A 16,297-nucleotide genomic window follows, 5' to 3' on the forward strand; every position below is an offset into this window, starting at 1 on the left:
TCTGACTGTTTGCAAACACAATTGCGAAGTAATAGTAACATTATCTGTTAGCATAATCAGAATGAGAGAGGGGAAGAGGTTTCTTTCATTTTAGCAAGTGTTTCTAGAATATAAGCATATGAAGAACAAACTCTGGCTCAGGTTAAATCCAGTTCGGATATCTGTCTCTCATACACACACACACACACACACACACACACACACACACCTTCTCATTTCCCTGCAAACCTAGTTATTTTATCTACCTCAACAAACAAGCTACTCTACCTTGTCATTTCAATTTTCACATATTTTCTGTTTGTGTATTAGTTCTATGATTCAACGAAATCTCATCTCAACCCACTGCCATAAGCAACTGTCTGGAACAAAGCTCTTTCTCAAATTCAATCTCAAACAAAATGAAAAGAAGCGGGGGGGGGGAAGCAAAGGAGGGGGGAGAAAGTGGACCACAACCAATCCTATGAGTCCCATTCTCACAGGTTCGGCAAATTCTTTTTTATTCATCAACAGACCTGAGCTTGAAGAGGTGGCCATTTCTGCTGCTGCAGAGTTAACAACAAAAGGATTAAACAAAATAAGATCTTCCAAGAAAGCCTGTGTGTGTGTGTGTTTGCGTGTGTGTGTGTGCTTATGTGTTGGTTGTTAACTCAGCACACAGCTAAACACAGTAACTTTCTACTAAATACCCAAACACGTTTTATCTATCTATCTCTCTATTTATCTATCTACACACACACACACACACACACACACACACACACATTCTCCCTTAGGGAAAGTATCATCAGTTATATGTATGTTAGATATCTCCTGAAGACATACCTTGGTGCTTGAGCTTTCCCAGCACTGTAATGCTGGGCCCTATACCTTTTGTACAGCTTTTATTCATATGATAAATTTTATACTGGCAATTTCATTGTCTTTTGACGCGCACTGCTTATAGATTGTTTCAATAATAAGCAGCCTGGAATTTATTTTTCTAAATAAATGAAATGAATAATAAAAAGAAATCTCCCGGTCCCACTCAAGTCTTGTTTCAATAATAAGATGTATTTATAAAACATAATAATATTAATAACAACAACAGGAAATATCCCAGCCTCTCCCAAGTCTTATCTATAGCTTCCCCTTTGATGTCTGCGGGTCCAGTAAAGATTTCCTCATTAGGGTCAAACTACAAGTGACATTTGTCAGATGCTTTGCTCTTGCATAGTTGATATTCTAATAAAATAATCAATAACCAGGAAATAGGAGAAGTGGGCTCTACCCCTTTGCCGCCAGTGCAGTTCGAACTGGAATCTTCCCTCTGTGCCCCCCCCTCATCTATTCACCTTGGCAGGGGACAGCTCCCATTGCCACATCTAGCATAACACTCTCTTCCCTCCCTTTTAAGGAACCATAAAAAGAACAGGCATCACAGAGTCCAAATCTCACATGGTTCTGCCTGCGATGAGACTTCAGAATCCTTACTTTAAAAGGAAAAGTCATTGCACCACCTTAGCCTGTAGTCTCTCGCATAACCCGAGTCCTACTATGTCCTTTCGGGTGATTGGGTGAACACAGCACCTGTTCCTTTCTCCATGGAAAAAAACCTCGCCTTTCTTTCTTTTCTCTTCTAAAGGTTTCCTGAAGCTATTTACAAATGGCACACCAGACTTACTATATAAAGGAATGTCCTTTGATCACCTTTAAAGCACTACTGTCTGAGTTTAGGGTAAAGAAAGTGTTGTGGTTGTCTGAGAAATTGTTTTGTGCCAATTTCCTGCCTTTACAGAATCCATCGCTGCATAAATGAATAACTGAGGGAGGCTTGGGATAGTTTTACTAATTAAAGCCAAAACAAACAAGCATTATCTATTAGAAGTTGAATAAAAATAATTGATTGTAGGAAAACACACACACACAGTGATCATTAGCAATTGTTCATACTTGATCAGATGATTATTCTGAGCAGAATTCTCAGTAAACTCATTAGAAACTTTGTTTTACATTTGATGTCAAATGACATTTCAAATGTTTTGAGTTTGTAAAGGTTTCTCTGGGTTGTACTTTACCATAAATTATTTGCTAGACAGGCATTCTTGCACAAGCTCACTCCTCACTCCCAAAAGTGCATAAGATCATTTTGAAATTACAGCAATTACTCACGTGGATAATATGAGGGGGGAAATATTTAAATGGGTTTTTAGTTTCTACTAATACAATTTAGCCTCTGTAAATAAGGAAGACGATATACCATCAAGTCATCCATCAGTTGTTTGCAAACCACCCGGAAAAGCTTTCTGGACCACAATGTGAAAACCTCTGATCTATTTATTCTGCAAATGTGCGCGTCGAGAGACCACCAGGCACATACGCAGTTATCAAGATGCTGTGTGACGGGAAAAATAAAAATAAACATACTAATGACACTATATAACAGTATGTGGGTAAGGCATTTTACCCTTAAATTACATTACTAATGAGGTATATAAAGTGGCTCTAAATGGATTTAGGTCAAGCTGTAAGGCTGCCCTTTAGCAGCTTATCGATTTTCAACAGTGATCTAGAATGTCATATCCCAATAACAGAATTAAATGCTTCTCGTCAGCATGGGGAGATAGGCTACTGACAATCCCATCTCACACATCAGATTTCCATCCGGCTATGGATAATTCAAAATTCTTCAAATCTCTCTCTCTCTCTCTCTCTCTCTCTCTCTCTCTCTCACACACACACACACACACACTCCTTGGCTGCATCAGAAAACACTAAGATAATGCTGCAGGGGTAGTCACGGATGAAAGGACAACTTCCTGTAGGAAATTGATGTTATGCAACTCCTTTCAGAGTGTAAAAACAAGGGGCTTGTTTTAACAAGTCAGTGTTGAAGAATTAGAAATGAGCTGGGAACTACCAGATAGCATTATAATACAAACTGCTTCCTGCATCCGAGTGAACCATTTTGCGCTGAATTTGGATTTGTGACACCAACCTCTTCCTTGACACCTTCAACAGTGATGCAACAACAGCAGTTACTGCTTAGAAGCCCCAAAGCACCTAGAGATTGAGGGTGGCTCGTAGATCATGTAGTCCACCCCCTATTTAATAAATAATAAATCTTTGTTGGGCAGCTTCCAACAAAGATTAAAATACATTAAAATGTCACACATTAAAAACTTCCCTAAACAGGGCTACCTTCAGATGTTTTCTAAATGTCAGGTAGTTGTTTATCTCTTTGACATTTGATGGGAGGGCATTCCACAGGGCGGGCACAATTTGAAGCAGGAAATAAAACGAGTGAGAACCTCCCTAACAGATAGCTACCTAGCTTCTGCTTAAAGGCCACCAGGGAGGGAGATTCCTCAGCCACGCTGGTGGGTATTTGGTTCCATTGTCAAAGTGTTCTTACCATCAAAACATATTGTACCCAAGCCTTCCCTCTTGCATCTTAAGCCCATTAGATCCAGACCTGTCCTCTGGGGTAGTACAAGGCCACAATTGTAAGAAATTGATCGTTCAGTGTGGTGGCACCTACACTTTGGAACTCCCTTCCTATTGAGATCAAGAAGGTGCCTTCACTGTCCAGGATCCTTGTCCTCACAGTGACCAACCAGATTGCTTATGGGATGCTCCCAAAGCAGGACCTGCACACTCTTCTCATGCAGCTAGGACCACTGGGAAGCTCCATCCCAAAGTTTATGCTTCTATCCACTCAAGAATGCAGCTAGAACCTCTGGAGATCTGTCGGACCCCTCTGGAGGAGGAAGGAGGGAGTCAGCTGTCACTCACCTAGCCCGGCAAGAAGTCTCTTCCTCCTCTGAACGGTATTTACTCATGTAACGCTCATTTGTTTGTTTATACATAAGTACAGAGCAAAATGAAAGTGAAGCCTAGGTTATTTCTTTGTAATGCTGAACCTATTCTGTGTTTGTTGGGGGTTTTTAAAAAAAAGAAAAAAAGAAGCTATTTTCATTTATTAACGGATTTCTCTCCCAGGTCCAGCAAAATGTTCTGTATTCTGATAATAAGTGGCAGGTAGGTAGCCGTGTTGGTCTGAGTCGAAACAAAATTAAAAAATTCCTTCAGTAGCACCTTAAAGACCAACTTTAAGGTGCTACTGAAGGAATTTTTTTATTTTGATAATAAGTGGGTATCTGTTGCAAGGGCACAGCTCACTGTTGCTTGAGCATGGCTTGCTGTGGAAAAGAGGTGTATAAATAAACTGAATTAAATAAGAATATCATATAAGAATTAAATAAAAATATCATAAATGTTGGTAAAAAGCCATTTCTCTGTGATATGCTATCTGGATTTAGATACTTCCAACTGCATGTTTGTTGTCCAAAACATAATACAGCCGTACCTTGATTCTTGAATGGAATCCGTTCCGGAAGTCCGTTTGACTACCGAAAATGTTTGAAAACCAAGGTGCAGCTTCTGATTGGCTGCAGGAGCTTCCTGCATTCAATTGGAAGCTTCGGAAACTGTGTCGGACGTTCAGATTTTTTTTAAAAAAATGCTTGCAAGCTTACTTCCGGGTTTGTGGCGTTCAGGAGGCAAAACATTCAAGTCACAGGGCATTCCAGAACCAAGGTACAACTGTATGGGAATAGATATTTAGCCACTGGAGTAGCGTAGTTGGTTTCACTTTTCAGGACTATTAGTCTCCTCCCCCCCCCCCCGTGTGTTAGGTTCCCAGTCACAAAGACTAGTCAGTTTCACTTCTTCGATTCCACTTACAAATGGACTGGAGCCCAGAGAAGATTAGACAGATTCCTAACTGCTTAACAGCACAGAACAATGGAACAACTTAGCATAAACATTCAACACTGAGTTTTGCAAGAAGTTGGGATCCATTTGTGGACCTCTCAGCCAAGTTTCTAAAAGATACAAAGCACCCACATTTCAAAATTTGCTTTTAACCATTTTACCTGCATCAAAGAGAACAAGAACTGGCAGATTTGGCCATCAGATTAAGATTCAAGGCCTCTGTCTTCAGTGTGATTTAATACAAAATACTGTGCAGCATTTCAACTGGCTCTCTGCTTCCTTAAGAATAAAATTTCACAAACAAGGAAGCCTTGCCAGCAATAAGTGGGCAGGCAATGGACAGTGTCAACTAGAAATTTCTAGACTTAAAATAAAAAAAAAATTAGGACAGCCCAGGTTAGACAATAGACAATACCTTCAGTACTCTGGAGAAAAGTATCACAGAAATTTCAGTATCCATAGTTTGTACCCTTATCCTATGACCACCCTGACAAACATATTTTGCTGCAGTTTCAAAACCCTGCAAAACCTGTTTGACAACAGGTGGTGGAACAGGACAAAAGAAATGCATCTGAACCTGAACGGAAATTATATCTCTACACACACACTCTCTCTCTCTTTTTTAAAGGGTTTTATCCAACTAAGTTATATTCAGAGAAGAACTGAAGAGATAAGCTAGTCATGTTTATTAATTGCAATAGGTCTCCTTTGAGTAGGACTAGTATTGGCTACAGTCCAATATTTTGGCTTTCCTTGGGACTTTATTCTATAGTCTGTCCTTAAAAGGCAACTTCCCCATAGATCCTTTTTTACAACCAACTTCCTGCAGCACAGCAATAGTCTCTGAAGAGAACATACAGTAGCTTTTCTTTCTACATTTTACAGACTAATGGTAATCATGGGGACCTTGATCAGGTACAAAATAAGCTTCTTCTTTGGCAATCAGTCGTAGCCAAGTTACCGTAGATTGTCTTCCATGAACACGGTCTAAACAGTGAGTCCGTAAGTGTGGCCAATTCTCAATCCACACATGGGGACATAGTTTTCTGGGCAGGAGTTGGTCACGGTGAGGATTTGCCAAATGTGCCTTCCTCTTAGTACATTTCTCCCTTTCATCCTGAGTTCAAGCATCTTCAAAGTCCATGACACCTTTGGTAAAGGCTGTTCTCCAATTGGAGCGCTCACAAACCACTGTTTCCCAATTGTTGGTGTTTATCCTACTTTTTTTAGAATTGCCTTAAGAAAGTCTTTAAACCTCTTTTGCTGACCACCAGCATTACACTTTCCATTTTTTTTAAGTTTGGAATAGAATAGTTGCTTTGGATGACGATAATCAGGCAACCGAAGATGACGAGTCCAATGAAGTTTATGTTGAAAAATCATTCCCTCGGCACTGATCTTAGCATCTTCCAGTACACTGGCATTAGTTCACCTGTTTTCCCAAGTGATATGTAGACTTTTTCAGAGACACAATTGATGGAAGCTTTCAAGGAGTTGGAGATGGTGCTTATAAGTGGTCCACATTTCACAAGCGTACAGTGGTACCTCTACTTAAGAAATTAATGCGTTCCGAACGCACATTCGTAAGTCGAAAAAATTTGTAAGTCGAACCCCATAGGAATGCATTGGGAGAAAAAATTCTTAAGTAGAAGCAACCCTATCTAAAAATTCGTAAGTAGAAAAAATCCTATCTAAACCGCATCCAAGAGGGCGGATGGAGCTCCATTCGTAAGTAGAAACATTCGTAAGTAGAGTTATTCGTAAGTAGAGGTACCACTGTACAGTAAGGTTGGTAGTACAATAGCTTTGTAAACAAGCATTTTGGTTTCACTGAAAATTCCCTGGGCCTCAAACACTCTGCACTTCAATTGGGAGAGTGTCTGTTAAGTGCGGGATCACTTGAGCTTTTTTTATTCACCAGGTTCTATGGTTCTTCTTTGAACCTCAGCCTTAGCGTTAGCATATGTTTCTTTCTTAGTGGTGCAGTTTCTATCTCTTTGCCAGATCTGAAAGGCCTTCCTTTTCTTGTCAATAATGTGTTCAATCTCACTATCATTCTCATCAAACCAGTCCTGGTGTTTCTTGGTTTGGTATCCAATAGTTTGTTTGCAGGCTGCAATAATGGATGTTTTAGCTTGGTCCAGTGTTCCTCAGTGAGGGAACTCTGAAAGCAGATGGTCCTTAAGAGTCATTTGGAAGCAATCCCGCTTAATGGGATCTTGAAGGGCTTGAGTGTTCATTTTGCACCTTGGTTTCCTTCCTTGAAACTTGTATTGAGGTATAATATTGATAGTCATCGTGGAACGTATTGATCATTGATCTGTCCAGCAGTCATCAGCACTTTTCATAGCTCTGGTAAGGAGCACATCACAGCAATCTTCAACTCAAGCTATTACATAGTCTAAGAGGTGTCTGTGGTTCAACCAAAGGTGCCCCCATGATGTTTTAAATTTATCTTTTTGTCGAAAGGGTGTGTTGGTAATAACAAGGTTGTGCGCTGCACATATCATCAAAAGTAAGATTCCATTCTGGTTGCTGTTGCCAATTCCTTCTTTCCCAATAGTTCCACAGATTGAAATCTCACCCAACTCTTGCATTAAAATCACCCAGGAGGATAATGTTATCCTCCTTAGGAATCTCTGATAGAATGGCATCCAGCTGAGAATAAAAAAAATTCTCTAATGTCTTCAACAGCATCCAGTGTTATAGTAGCCCATTGGTTTTTGGTGAGTTTTATTCGAAGGGTTGAAAGTTGCTCATTAATGCTGGTAGGGACTTCTGACAAGAGCTTCACAAGATCATTTTTGATAGCAAAGCCTACTCCATGTATTCAATGTTCTTGTTCAGGTGAGACCTTCCCACTCACCACAGCAAGGTGATGATCCAGCAAGTGAGACAAAATACAGTAAGCATGTGCTTTAGGAATGGGGAGAGCTTAGTTTGCATTTTAATACAAGCAAAGCTAATTTGCACTACCTGAAACAATATATGAACTTAAACGCAGCTAGCTATCCTTTGAAATTCAGACTTTTCTAAAACTTGTGATGCAGTTGTCCAACCAAATAATGTGAAGAGGAATGCAAGTAAAAAGGGTGGGAATGTGCAAATGTGTATATTTTAGTAAATATAACATATAAAATGCATTAAGGGAATATCACAAGAATATGCTGTTAGGCAAAATTACATACAGAAATGTGCACAAAAATCCAGAATGGATTTTCATAAGGATATTTTAAAACAAATAAATCGCAAACTGGTGCAGAAATGGGGAGATCTAGAAACTGGGGAAATAAGAAACTGAAAGAAGCCAACATTGACAGATTCGTCCATTCCTAAGATGCTCTGCCAGTTGTGAAGGATGCACGATGTCCTCACCCAACCCTGTTCCAAATACAGAAGCTGTAGAAGCTCTCACTGTCAATGGCTCTGGCTCCACTACTATTGGTCTGTCTGCCTTCTGCTCTACCAATCCCAATGACCGCCAACGGCCAGTGAAAAATTCACATGCACTCTTTAATGCACAAGTGCTTACAAGAATGTTGATTCTATCACCATAACCTTAAGAATGAAGAGGAGAAGGAGTGAGTAATTAAAATTGTATTTTAAAGTTTGTAAAGGCCCTGAGAGTTGAAAAGGGAGATATAAATCCAATAATAAATAAAATGCAGAAGCACAATCCTAAATTTGACAAGGATTAATAGGATTTCAGTGCATAACTTTTTCTGGATTTTGCCCAATGATGGTTGCTTATGGCACAATGTGGACAGAACCAAACCTGGATGATAAACTTCACCTGTTGTATTCTGGCACATTCAGCTTTACCGGTGAAACTAACACTAGCACAATAGGCGATATGCACATTTTTAAAAAGACAAACACTTATTGCATACATATAATTTCTTAACTGGCTTTTCTATTATTGAATATGCTTCGAATATATGGAAGTGGGGGAGGGGGGAAAGATAACCAATTGGTTTATGTGCCTGGAGATAAAGCAGGAAAAGGGAGCCTGCTTCTTTGTCTCTCAAAGTCTGTTTGTTTCCTATTAGAGCTCCAGTGATCCTCAGGCCCCCAAAACTGTTGCAAGCACTACATAGCAATCCATTCCTGTTACTTACAGAGTAGTGAGACATGCAGTCTGGTCTAAAGTTCCCTCCACTCTTTCTCCCGAGGAGTTACAAAGGGCAGGCAGCTAGCCCATAGTATTTTAAAATCTCAAGGGCTGCCATGTCATGTTGTGAAGTAAATCTCATACAATTCATCACCCAAGTTGGAGGAAAATAGTTCGAAGCTCAAAAATAATGAATTCTGTCATTTCCAATAGAAGTGTGAAGGGAGAATTATGAATGAACCTTTTAAAAATACGTGTGTGGAGGGAGATTGCCCTTCTATGAAATGAAAGCAGCACGCCTGTGTTTAAATGGCCCAATCCTGAAACCAAGACCTTTCGCTTTCAATTAACTTAAATTGACAATTGGAAAAGGTTTGAAAATGTAGCCCAGCTCTTTCAGTTTGATAGATTTCAGCTTTGACATTATACGTGTTATTCCAACCTGAATTTAACATATATATATATATATATATATATATATATATATATATATATGAAAATGCAAAGTGAAAAACCTGATTCAATCAGATTTGCTGAATTACATTTTAAAATGCCTCTAAAGTGATCTAAAATTTAGCACGATTTTTGTTTTTGATTCAGCCCCAACACCATTACATCTGTGCTAATTTACCATGGTAAAACATTCACAGTCCAACCGAATGTCTGTTTGCCCAGAATTAAATCTTACAAACTTCAGTGGAACTTATTCCCTCTAAGCTTGCATCACGTTTCAGCCTTAGCTTGAATAAGATGCAATGCAAATAAAAGTGGGTGCAATGTGTGTTGCGTTGCTGGAAGTTGCCGCATGCTATGCTACCAAGATAATTTACTAGGAGAATGCAGTTTCATAAAAGACCTTATAAAATTCACCTTTGTGATAAGTTGTATCTATCGCCAAAAAATAGCATTCCTTACCTTCAATGGGGCTCTGCATAAGCACTGGAACAATGCAGCTATCAAAAACAATAAATTAGGCAGCAACAAGAACTGGTTCCGTATAACAGATACAGGATATGTAACCCTGCTTACATTTCATGCTTAGCGTCACTGTAATAGGGAATCTCTTTACCTGCTTTTCAACTTAAGTTGGGATGCAAGAAAGGGGTTTTGTACATCTGATTGGTTCAGTTAAACAAGGCGTCAAAAAGAAATTAATCTTCACATTTATACAATTGTATATGTTCCTATAAAATTACCATTAATACTACTGAAAAATTAAAGTTAAAAGATCAATGACTCAGGGAATCTTGAAGCAAGGCTCGCATCATCTGAATCCCTCTCTTTCATTTGCTATCATGTGACTTAATAAATCATGTGATTTGCTGCCTGCAAGTCTAAAATTGAACTCCTAAGAGTTCTTAACAGACCTATACCCCATCTGACTCAGTGGGACTTAACTTCAGAGTAAAAACTATTTAATCAGCTAGTAAAAATAAGTTCAGTTGTTATCCATAATGTGATAAACTGTGAAGATACTACAGTATTTCTGTACAAACCACTTTTAACTTATGGAGATACAAATTGTTCTTTGTTTGCATAAGATACAAAGAAGAGGCAGGTTTGCATATGATTTCCACACATAACTTATTTTCAGTATTGCAGTACACAATACAGTAATATATTTAGTAGCATCTCTCTGCTATTCTGGAATGAACAATTAACAAGTAATTTTATGTAACTATACTGAAAGTGCAGTATAAAGGGAAAGAAGTGTTGCTAGAAAGCACTGTTATATTCATACATACGGTACTTCATGTCACTAAGCTAAACAAGAGGGTCAACATTTTGCGGATTCAGTTTCAGGTCCTCTGTTCACTTGCAACCAAGTGCAAAAAGAGTTGAGGTTTGGAATGCCTTCCAAATGCATTGCTTCCTTCTATCCTGCAGAAGCTCCAATATTATTCTTATAGTGCTTTCAAGTGCTCAAAGCACTTTACATGCCTCATCTAATTTTGATCCTTACAACAAGGGTGGGGAACCTGTGGCTCTGCAGATCCAGGATGGAAGGAGTTCTCCATCACCACTGCTTTACATCAACCCCGTTAAGTAAGTCAGAGTTACCCCCCCCCCCCATATTGCAGCTGACAAGAGGCTAAGTGCAGCGGTGGAGGAAGCCATCGGGAGCCTGGGGTGGCATGCCCAGGGGCAGGGCAGGGCGAGCCGTCCATAGGGGCCGCCGGAGTCTGTGTGCCTCCTCCCACTCAGCTGCCCTACAGTGGACCGTTTGGCATAGCTGCCAAGTATCCCGTATCCGCCGGGAAAACCCCTTTTTGCTTACCGTTTCCCGGCGGTCTCCCGTTTGGCGGAAAATCCCGACATTGTCCCTTTAATTTGCTTCTTCCCGGCGGCCATTTTTCTGGTGCAGCTTTGCCCTTCTATGGGCACCAGAAAATGGCGGCGCCGGAAGTCGCTTCCGCGCATGACCGGAAGTTGCGTGACGCGACTTCCGGTTGCGGTTTGCCCTTCTATGGGCATCAGAAAATGGCGGCGCCGGCGTCGGAAGTTGCTTTTACATGTTTCTGGTCATGCACGGAAGCGACTTCCGGCGCTGGTGCCGCCATTTTCTAGTGCCCATAGAAGGGCGAAGCGCCACCGGAAGTTGCGTCACGCAACTTCCGGTCATGCGCGCGCTGCCGATCCCGGATCTTTACGATCCGGACTTGGCAGCTATGCCGTTTGGGCAACGTGGAGCCTGCACGCACCAAAGCCACTGTGTCTCTCCCAGGAGAGACGCATGGCTCGGGCACACTGCAGGCCCCGCGGTGAGTGCCGGCTCGCATTTTTTCACACACACACACACACACAGTGGTAACACCCGGGGTGGTCTGCACCCACCTCACCCTCCTTCCTCTGCCCCTGGCTAAGTGAGTGGCTTGACTAAGGCCACCTAAGGAACTCATGGCAGAAGCAACATTCAATCCGACGACTTCCCAATTCAAGACTTTGATCCACTACTACACCATTCCTATAGAAACAAAGGTGGCAGACTGCAAAGGAGAAAGCCAGAACAGTGGTCTGCAATACAATTTTAGAGATAAACTCTGAGTTGTGGGAGGGGGGACACAATGCAGTGGATTACCCACCCTATTCACAGTGCTGTTGATTCCTACCAGGCAGGTGGAAACTAGTGGTACAATTTCCCCATCTATTTTGCTCCTTTTCTGAACTCCTCTTCAGTCTGTATTTTGCCTACCTTGTCCTTAAGAGCATCCTTGTTAACCCGAGATACATAAGAATATGAAGTCTGCTTCCCAGATATAAAACCTTACTAATGCAGAGTGTTGGAGCAATACTAACTTCAAAAAACTGAGGTGTGATACGCCTACTGGCACAATTAAAATACATGACTTCCCCCAAAGAATCCTGGGAACCATAGTTTGCCCCCTCACAGAGCTGCAATTTTAGCGCCCTTAAACTATGGTTCCTAGCAGCGCTGTTTCTTCTAGAAAAGGAGGTGCCTGAACTCACCATGAACACCCTTATAATGGCAATGATGCCATGGGAGTAGCGAAGGGAGGGTAGGGAGGGGCAGCTATAAAAATACATAGCTAACTGAGGTTCTGCCACTTGAGAGGTGTCGAAACCAAGTCCCGGCACGTTCCGGCTGAAAGAAAGCCCTGGCTAGGAGTCTGAGGGAAGTGATGTGTTTTAAAGGCATGTTATGTACACAGCCCTGGAGTTTCACAATTGATTTCCCAAAGGTGATAACTTCTACATTAGACACACACCCCACCTAGGATTTCTTCCCACAACAGACTTCTTCCCTGTGGCCTCAGAAATGAAAAGAACATTTACCCAATGGCGAGCTACTCTGCATTTACCCAACAGTGAAAGGGAAATAGGATTTATTTCAATAAAACTTAAGGAAAGTTGAGAAAGACGAGGAAGAGAAGTTTGTGTGTGTGTGTGCTCCAGTTGCATGAGCCACTAAAATGAAAGACAACATTCTGAACAAGGCAACTGCATTGGGATCTTGTCCTACACCTGATTTTTTTAATGTGTATGAGGTGTGCCTCAGGCAGAGCTGCCATGCATCTGTGAGACAGGAAGAAAGGGACAGGGAATTGAGTACCAGGCAATGAAAACAGCATTTTTAACTGTGTTTTTTTTTTCCTTCCTCAAAGCTGCAGAGCGACAGAGGAATCATGGGAAGTATGGAGCAGGTTACAAAAGAGCATTTTAAGTGCTTTCCACCTTAACTCCCTTTACACACACACACACACACACACACGGGAAGAGAAACAGAGAAAGGGATTATCAATAAAATGTTCACAATATTCTCCCCGTATCTGGCTTTAACAGAATATTTCATTGTCATGGTTCCCCCCCCCCTCCTTGTGTATATTGCATAAAATGCAAACATCATACTTTAAGGCTATAATCCTATCCACACATCCCTAACAGTAAACCCCTGTTGAACACAGTATGGCTTATTTCAGAGTAACCATGCACAGGATTAGGCTGTAAAATGCATCTAGGGCCACAATTCTGTTCCCATTTACCTTGGAATAAGCCCCCTTAAACTGAATGGGCATACATCTATGCAGGTGTGCATAGGACACACAGTAATTTATTAGGTACTGCTTACTGTGTTTAACTCTGTTGCCAACAAGTGAGCCGATTCCGGGTCATCATAATCAGTTTTGTCAAAGAGGAGATTTGGAAAGCAGGTTCAGCTTTCTCAACATAGCACCACATGCCTGATGAAATTGTGTTTTTGGCTGGAATTAAAACCACACCAAAGCCCTAAGGACAGAAGTACTTTGTGGAGCAGGCTTAAAACTAGGAAACCAATCCTAGAAGGTAGGAAAGTTGGGGTTAGCAACCCAAGAAATACAGTAACATGGCTGAAAAAGAGTGCAGCATAGGGTTGCTGGGCAAAAGGAAAACAGAAGAACAGGGTTTCTGCATCTTTAATAGCTGTGCTGAAACTCTGCTGAAACACAGCTATTAAAGGTGCAGAAGTCCCATCCATTTGTTGCTGTTATTATTATTACCTTTCCTTGAATCAGCTTAAGGTGGTGAACACGATTCTGTTTCTGCATTTAATCCTCACAGCAACCCTGTGAGGGAGGCTAGGCTGAGGTGACTGGCCCAGGGTCATGCAATGAGCTTCATGGCCGAGTGATTTAAATCCTGGCCTCTTTGGTTCTAGTCTAACACTCTAATCCAGGCATCCCCAAACTTCGGCCCTCCAGATGTTTTGGACTACAATTCCCATCATCCCTGACCACTGGTCCTGTTAGCTAGGGATCATGGGAGTTGTAGGCCCAAACATCTGGAGAGCCGCAGTTTGGGGGTGCCTGCTCTAATCACTCCACTGACTGCTACCACAGCTGAAGCATAAAGGCCCGGTAATTGTGATGGGGTTAATAGAGTCAGGTTCTAATCCCTGCTCAGGCATGAAGCTCATTGAACCCAACCTACCTCACAGGGTTGTTGTGAGGATAAAAGGAATAACCTATTGTGAGTGTATGCCACTTTGACCTCCTTGGAGGAAAAAGGCAGGATAGAGATATAATAAAGATGCATTGAGGAGAAGGAGGGTTGAATTTCACTTATTGATTTTGAACTAACCAACCAGATTTAAACCAACTTGTTTAAACAAAATAAGCTAGCTAGGAATACTGCGCTCAACAGTGGCATGTGGCTTTGCATGCATGCTTATTACCACATGAAACAATGCAAGCTCTGAAGTGGAGAAATCCCTATTCCTGCAAACCTTCCACCTCAAAATGGGGGAGATTATGGGTAGCATTCTTTCTAATAATGAACTCAGGAATTGAGTGTCATTTTGGGTTATCAGCTTGCTCAGAGCAACCCTGAAGTTTGCACTTGAGAGAGAATTTTTTAAAATGTTTTTAATGTTTGATGTATTACTACGTTTTGATTTGTTGGAAGCCGCCCAGTGGCTGGGCAACCCACTCAGATGGGCGGCATATAAATAATAATAATAATAATTATTATTATTATTATTATTATTTAAACTGATGGGGAACCACACACACACCAAAAAACAATCCTGCCCAATGAAGACCTAGCACCCACAGGATGTTGTGTGCTGTCAGTGGGAAACAAAACCAAAATATGGGGCATTGCTGGGTAACTGGGACCCTGAAGTCCTGTTTGGTTGTGATTGGAAGCCCCCCCCCCACTCCCAGCATCTGTTACAGACACAAACTCTGTGTCACATCCAAAGTGGATCCCCTACCTGTATAGAATCTCTGGTTGCCACCAGAAGTCCTCAGTTTGTCTTCGTGTTGTAATCACGTGATCAACAAGGAAGAATGTCTCAAGCCACGCCTCTTTGTTGACTATCTGGAGCCACTGGGCGGGGAAGCCTGCTTCTTCAGAGTGCTCGCCGTGCCCACCCAGCAGGAGTTGTGTGTGTGTGATTTGTCATTGTGGGATGAAAGAAAAGCTCTGCACGCTGCAGGAGGTCCAAACTCTTTTTTCTTTTTAAAGTCTGTCGTGAACTTTAAAATCATTTCAGTATTAATTGGGCAAGTAAAACAAGAGCAGAATAGCAACTGGCGAGTTACCCTTTGTGGGGGCAAGGAAGGGAAGTTGCCCCCTCCCCAAATCAAGAGCCCATCCATACGAAGCTCGTTCAGGGGATCGCACGTGGTGGGCGTGCAGGTTTGCCCACCAGGCAAGGCGGGCACGTGACACACAACCCCCGATCTCCAGATTCTGGAGTCCAGAAGCCATTGCTCTCGCTCGCTCGCTCTGTCACATCCTCTGCTTTGGCACAGCTCGCCCTCAGCACGCGGAGGAATCTGGCTGCGCGCTGGCCTCGTCTCGTCCCGGCCAGGAAGGGCGGTGCGAGGCGGGCGGCGCTGCGCTCGCTCTCCCGGGAGGCGCCAGCGGCACGAATGAAACTTACCTACCAGGTCGAGTTGCTCCTTGGCCCTCGGGCGGGTCAGTTTAGCAGCGGTTGCCGAGCATCTCCACGCCTCCTCCCGCCCCCAGCGCGCCACTTTCTCGTCTCCCTCCTCCTCCCTCTTGGGCCTTTGGCTGCTTTTTTGGCTTCGCCCAGCTCCTTCGAGCAGAGATCTATGCCTTGGAGGGGAATCTGTTCACTTTGGCGCAATGGCGACGGGGCGAGAGACGGAGCCCCAGTGGCATCAGATCGATTTACTAAACAAACTGAAACGTGGGTGGGGATGTTAAACAGTAACCAGGAGCCTCGAGGAAAACTGAAAGCGGCCGCCGCAGGGCTACCTTTCCTCGTCGCACGACAGGGCCCGGTTTCCCCGTCCCCTGCAGCTTTCTGCCTTGACCGCTAGAGCTCGACGACCGAGCGCGCGTTGAGAAAAACGGAGGCGAGCGTGCCTCTGAGCGCATGCAGAGTGCAGTTCTCCCAACCAACGAATTAGCCAGGGAATTGAAAGGTTAGGGGTTTCGAGTGCCAGGCAGGCTTTTCGTCCTGTC

At 42.4% G+C, this 16,297-nt stretch overlaps 1 protein-coding gene across 4 annotated transcripts in view; it reads right to left on the bottom strand.

The window, feature by feature from the left end:
• Positions 1 to 15,977, bottom strand: part of HNF4G (hepatocyte nuclear factor 4 gamma) — a 59,678-nt gene extending 43,701 nt beyond the window's left edge. For 2 of the 4 annotated variants that reach the window (XM_035124895.2, XM_035124891.2), the window contains exon 1: positions 15,750 to 15,977. The gene's annotated coding sequence lies outside the window, so the exon portion shown is untranslated. Of the gene's footprint in view, positions 1 to 15,074; positions 15,716 to 15,749 lie in introns of those variants that run through there. The other 2 variants (XM_035124894.2, XM_035124890.2) reach the window with 2 other exon arrangements.
• Positions 15,978 to 16,297: the final 320 nt, after the last annotated feature.

Source organism: Zootoca vivipara, chromosome 8 (assembly GCF_963506605.1).
Source record: "Zootoca vivipara chromosome 8, rZooViv1.1, whole genome shotgun sequence".
NCBI lineage: Eukaryota > Metazoa > Chordata > Lepidosauria > Squamata > Lacertidae > Zootoca > Zootoca vivipara.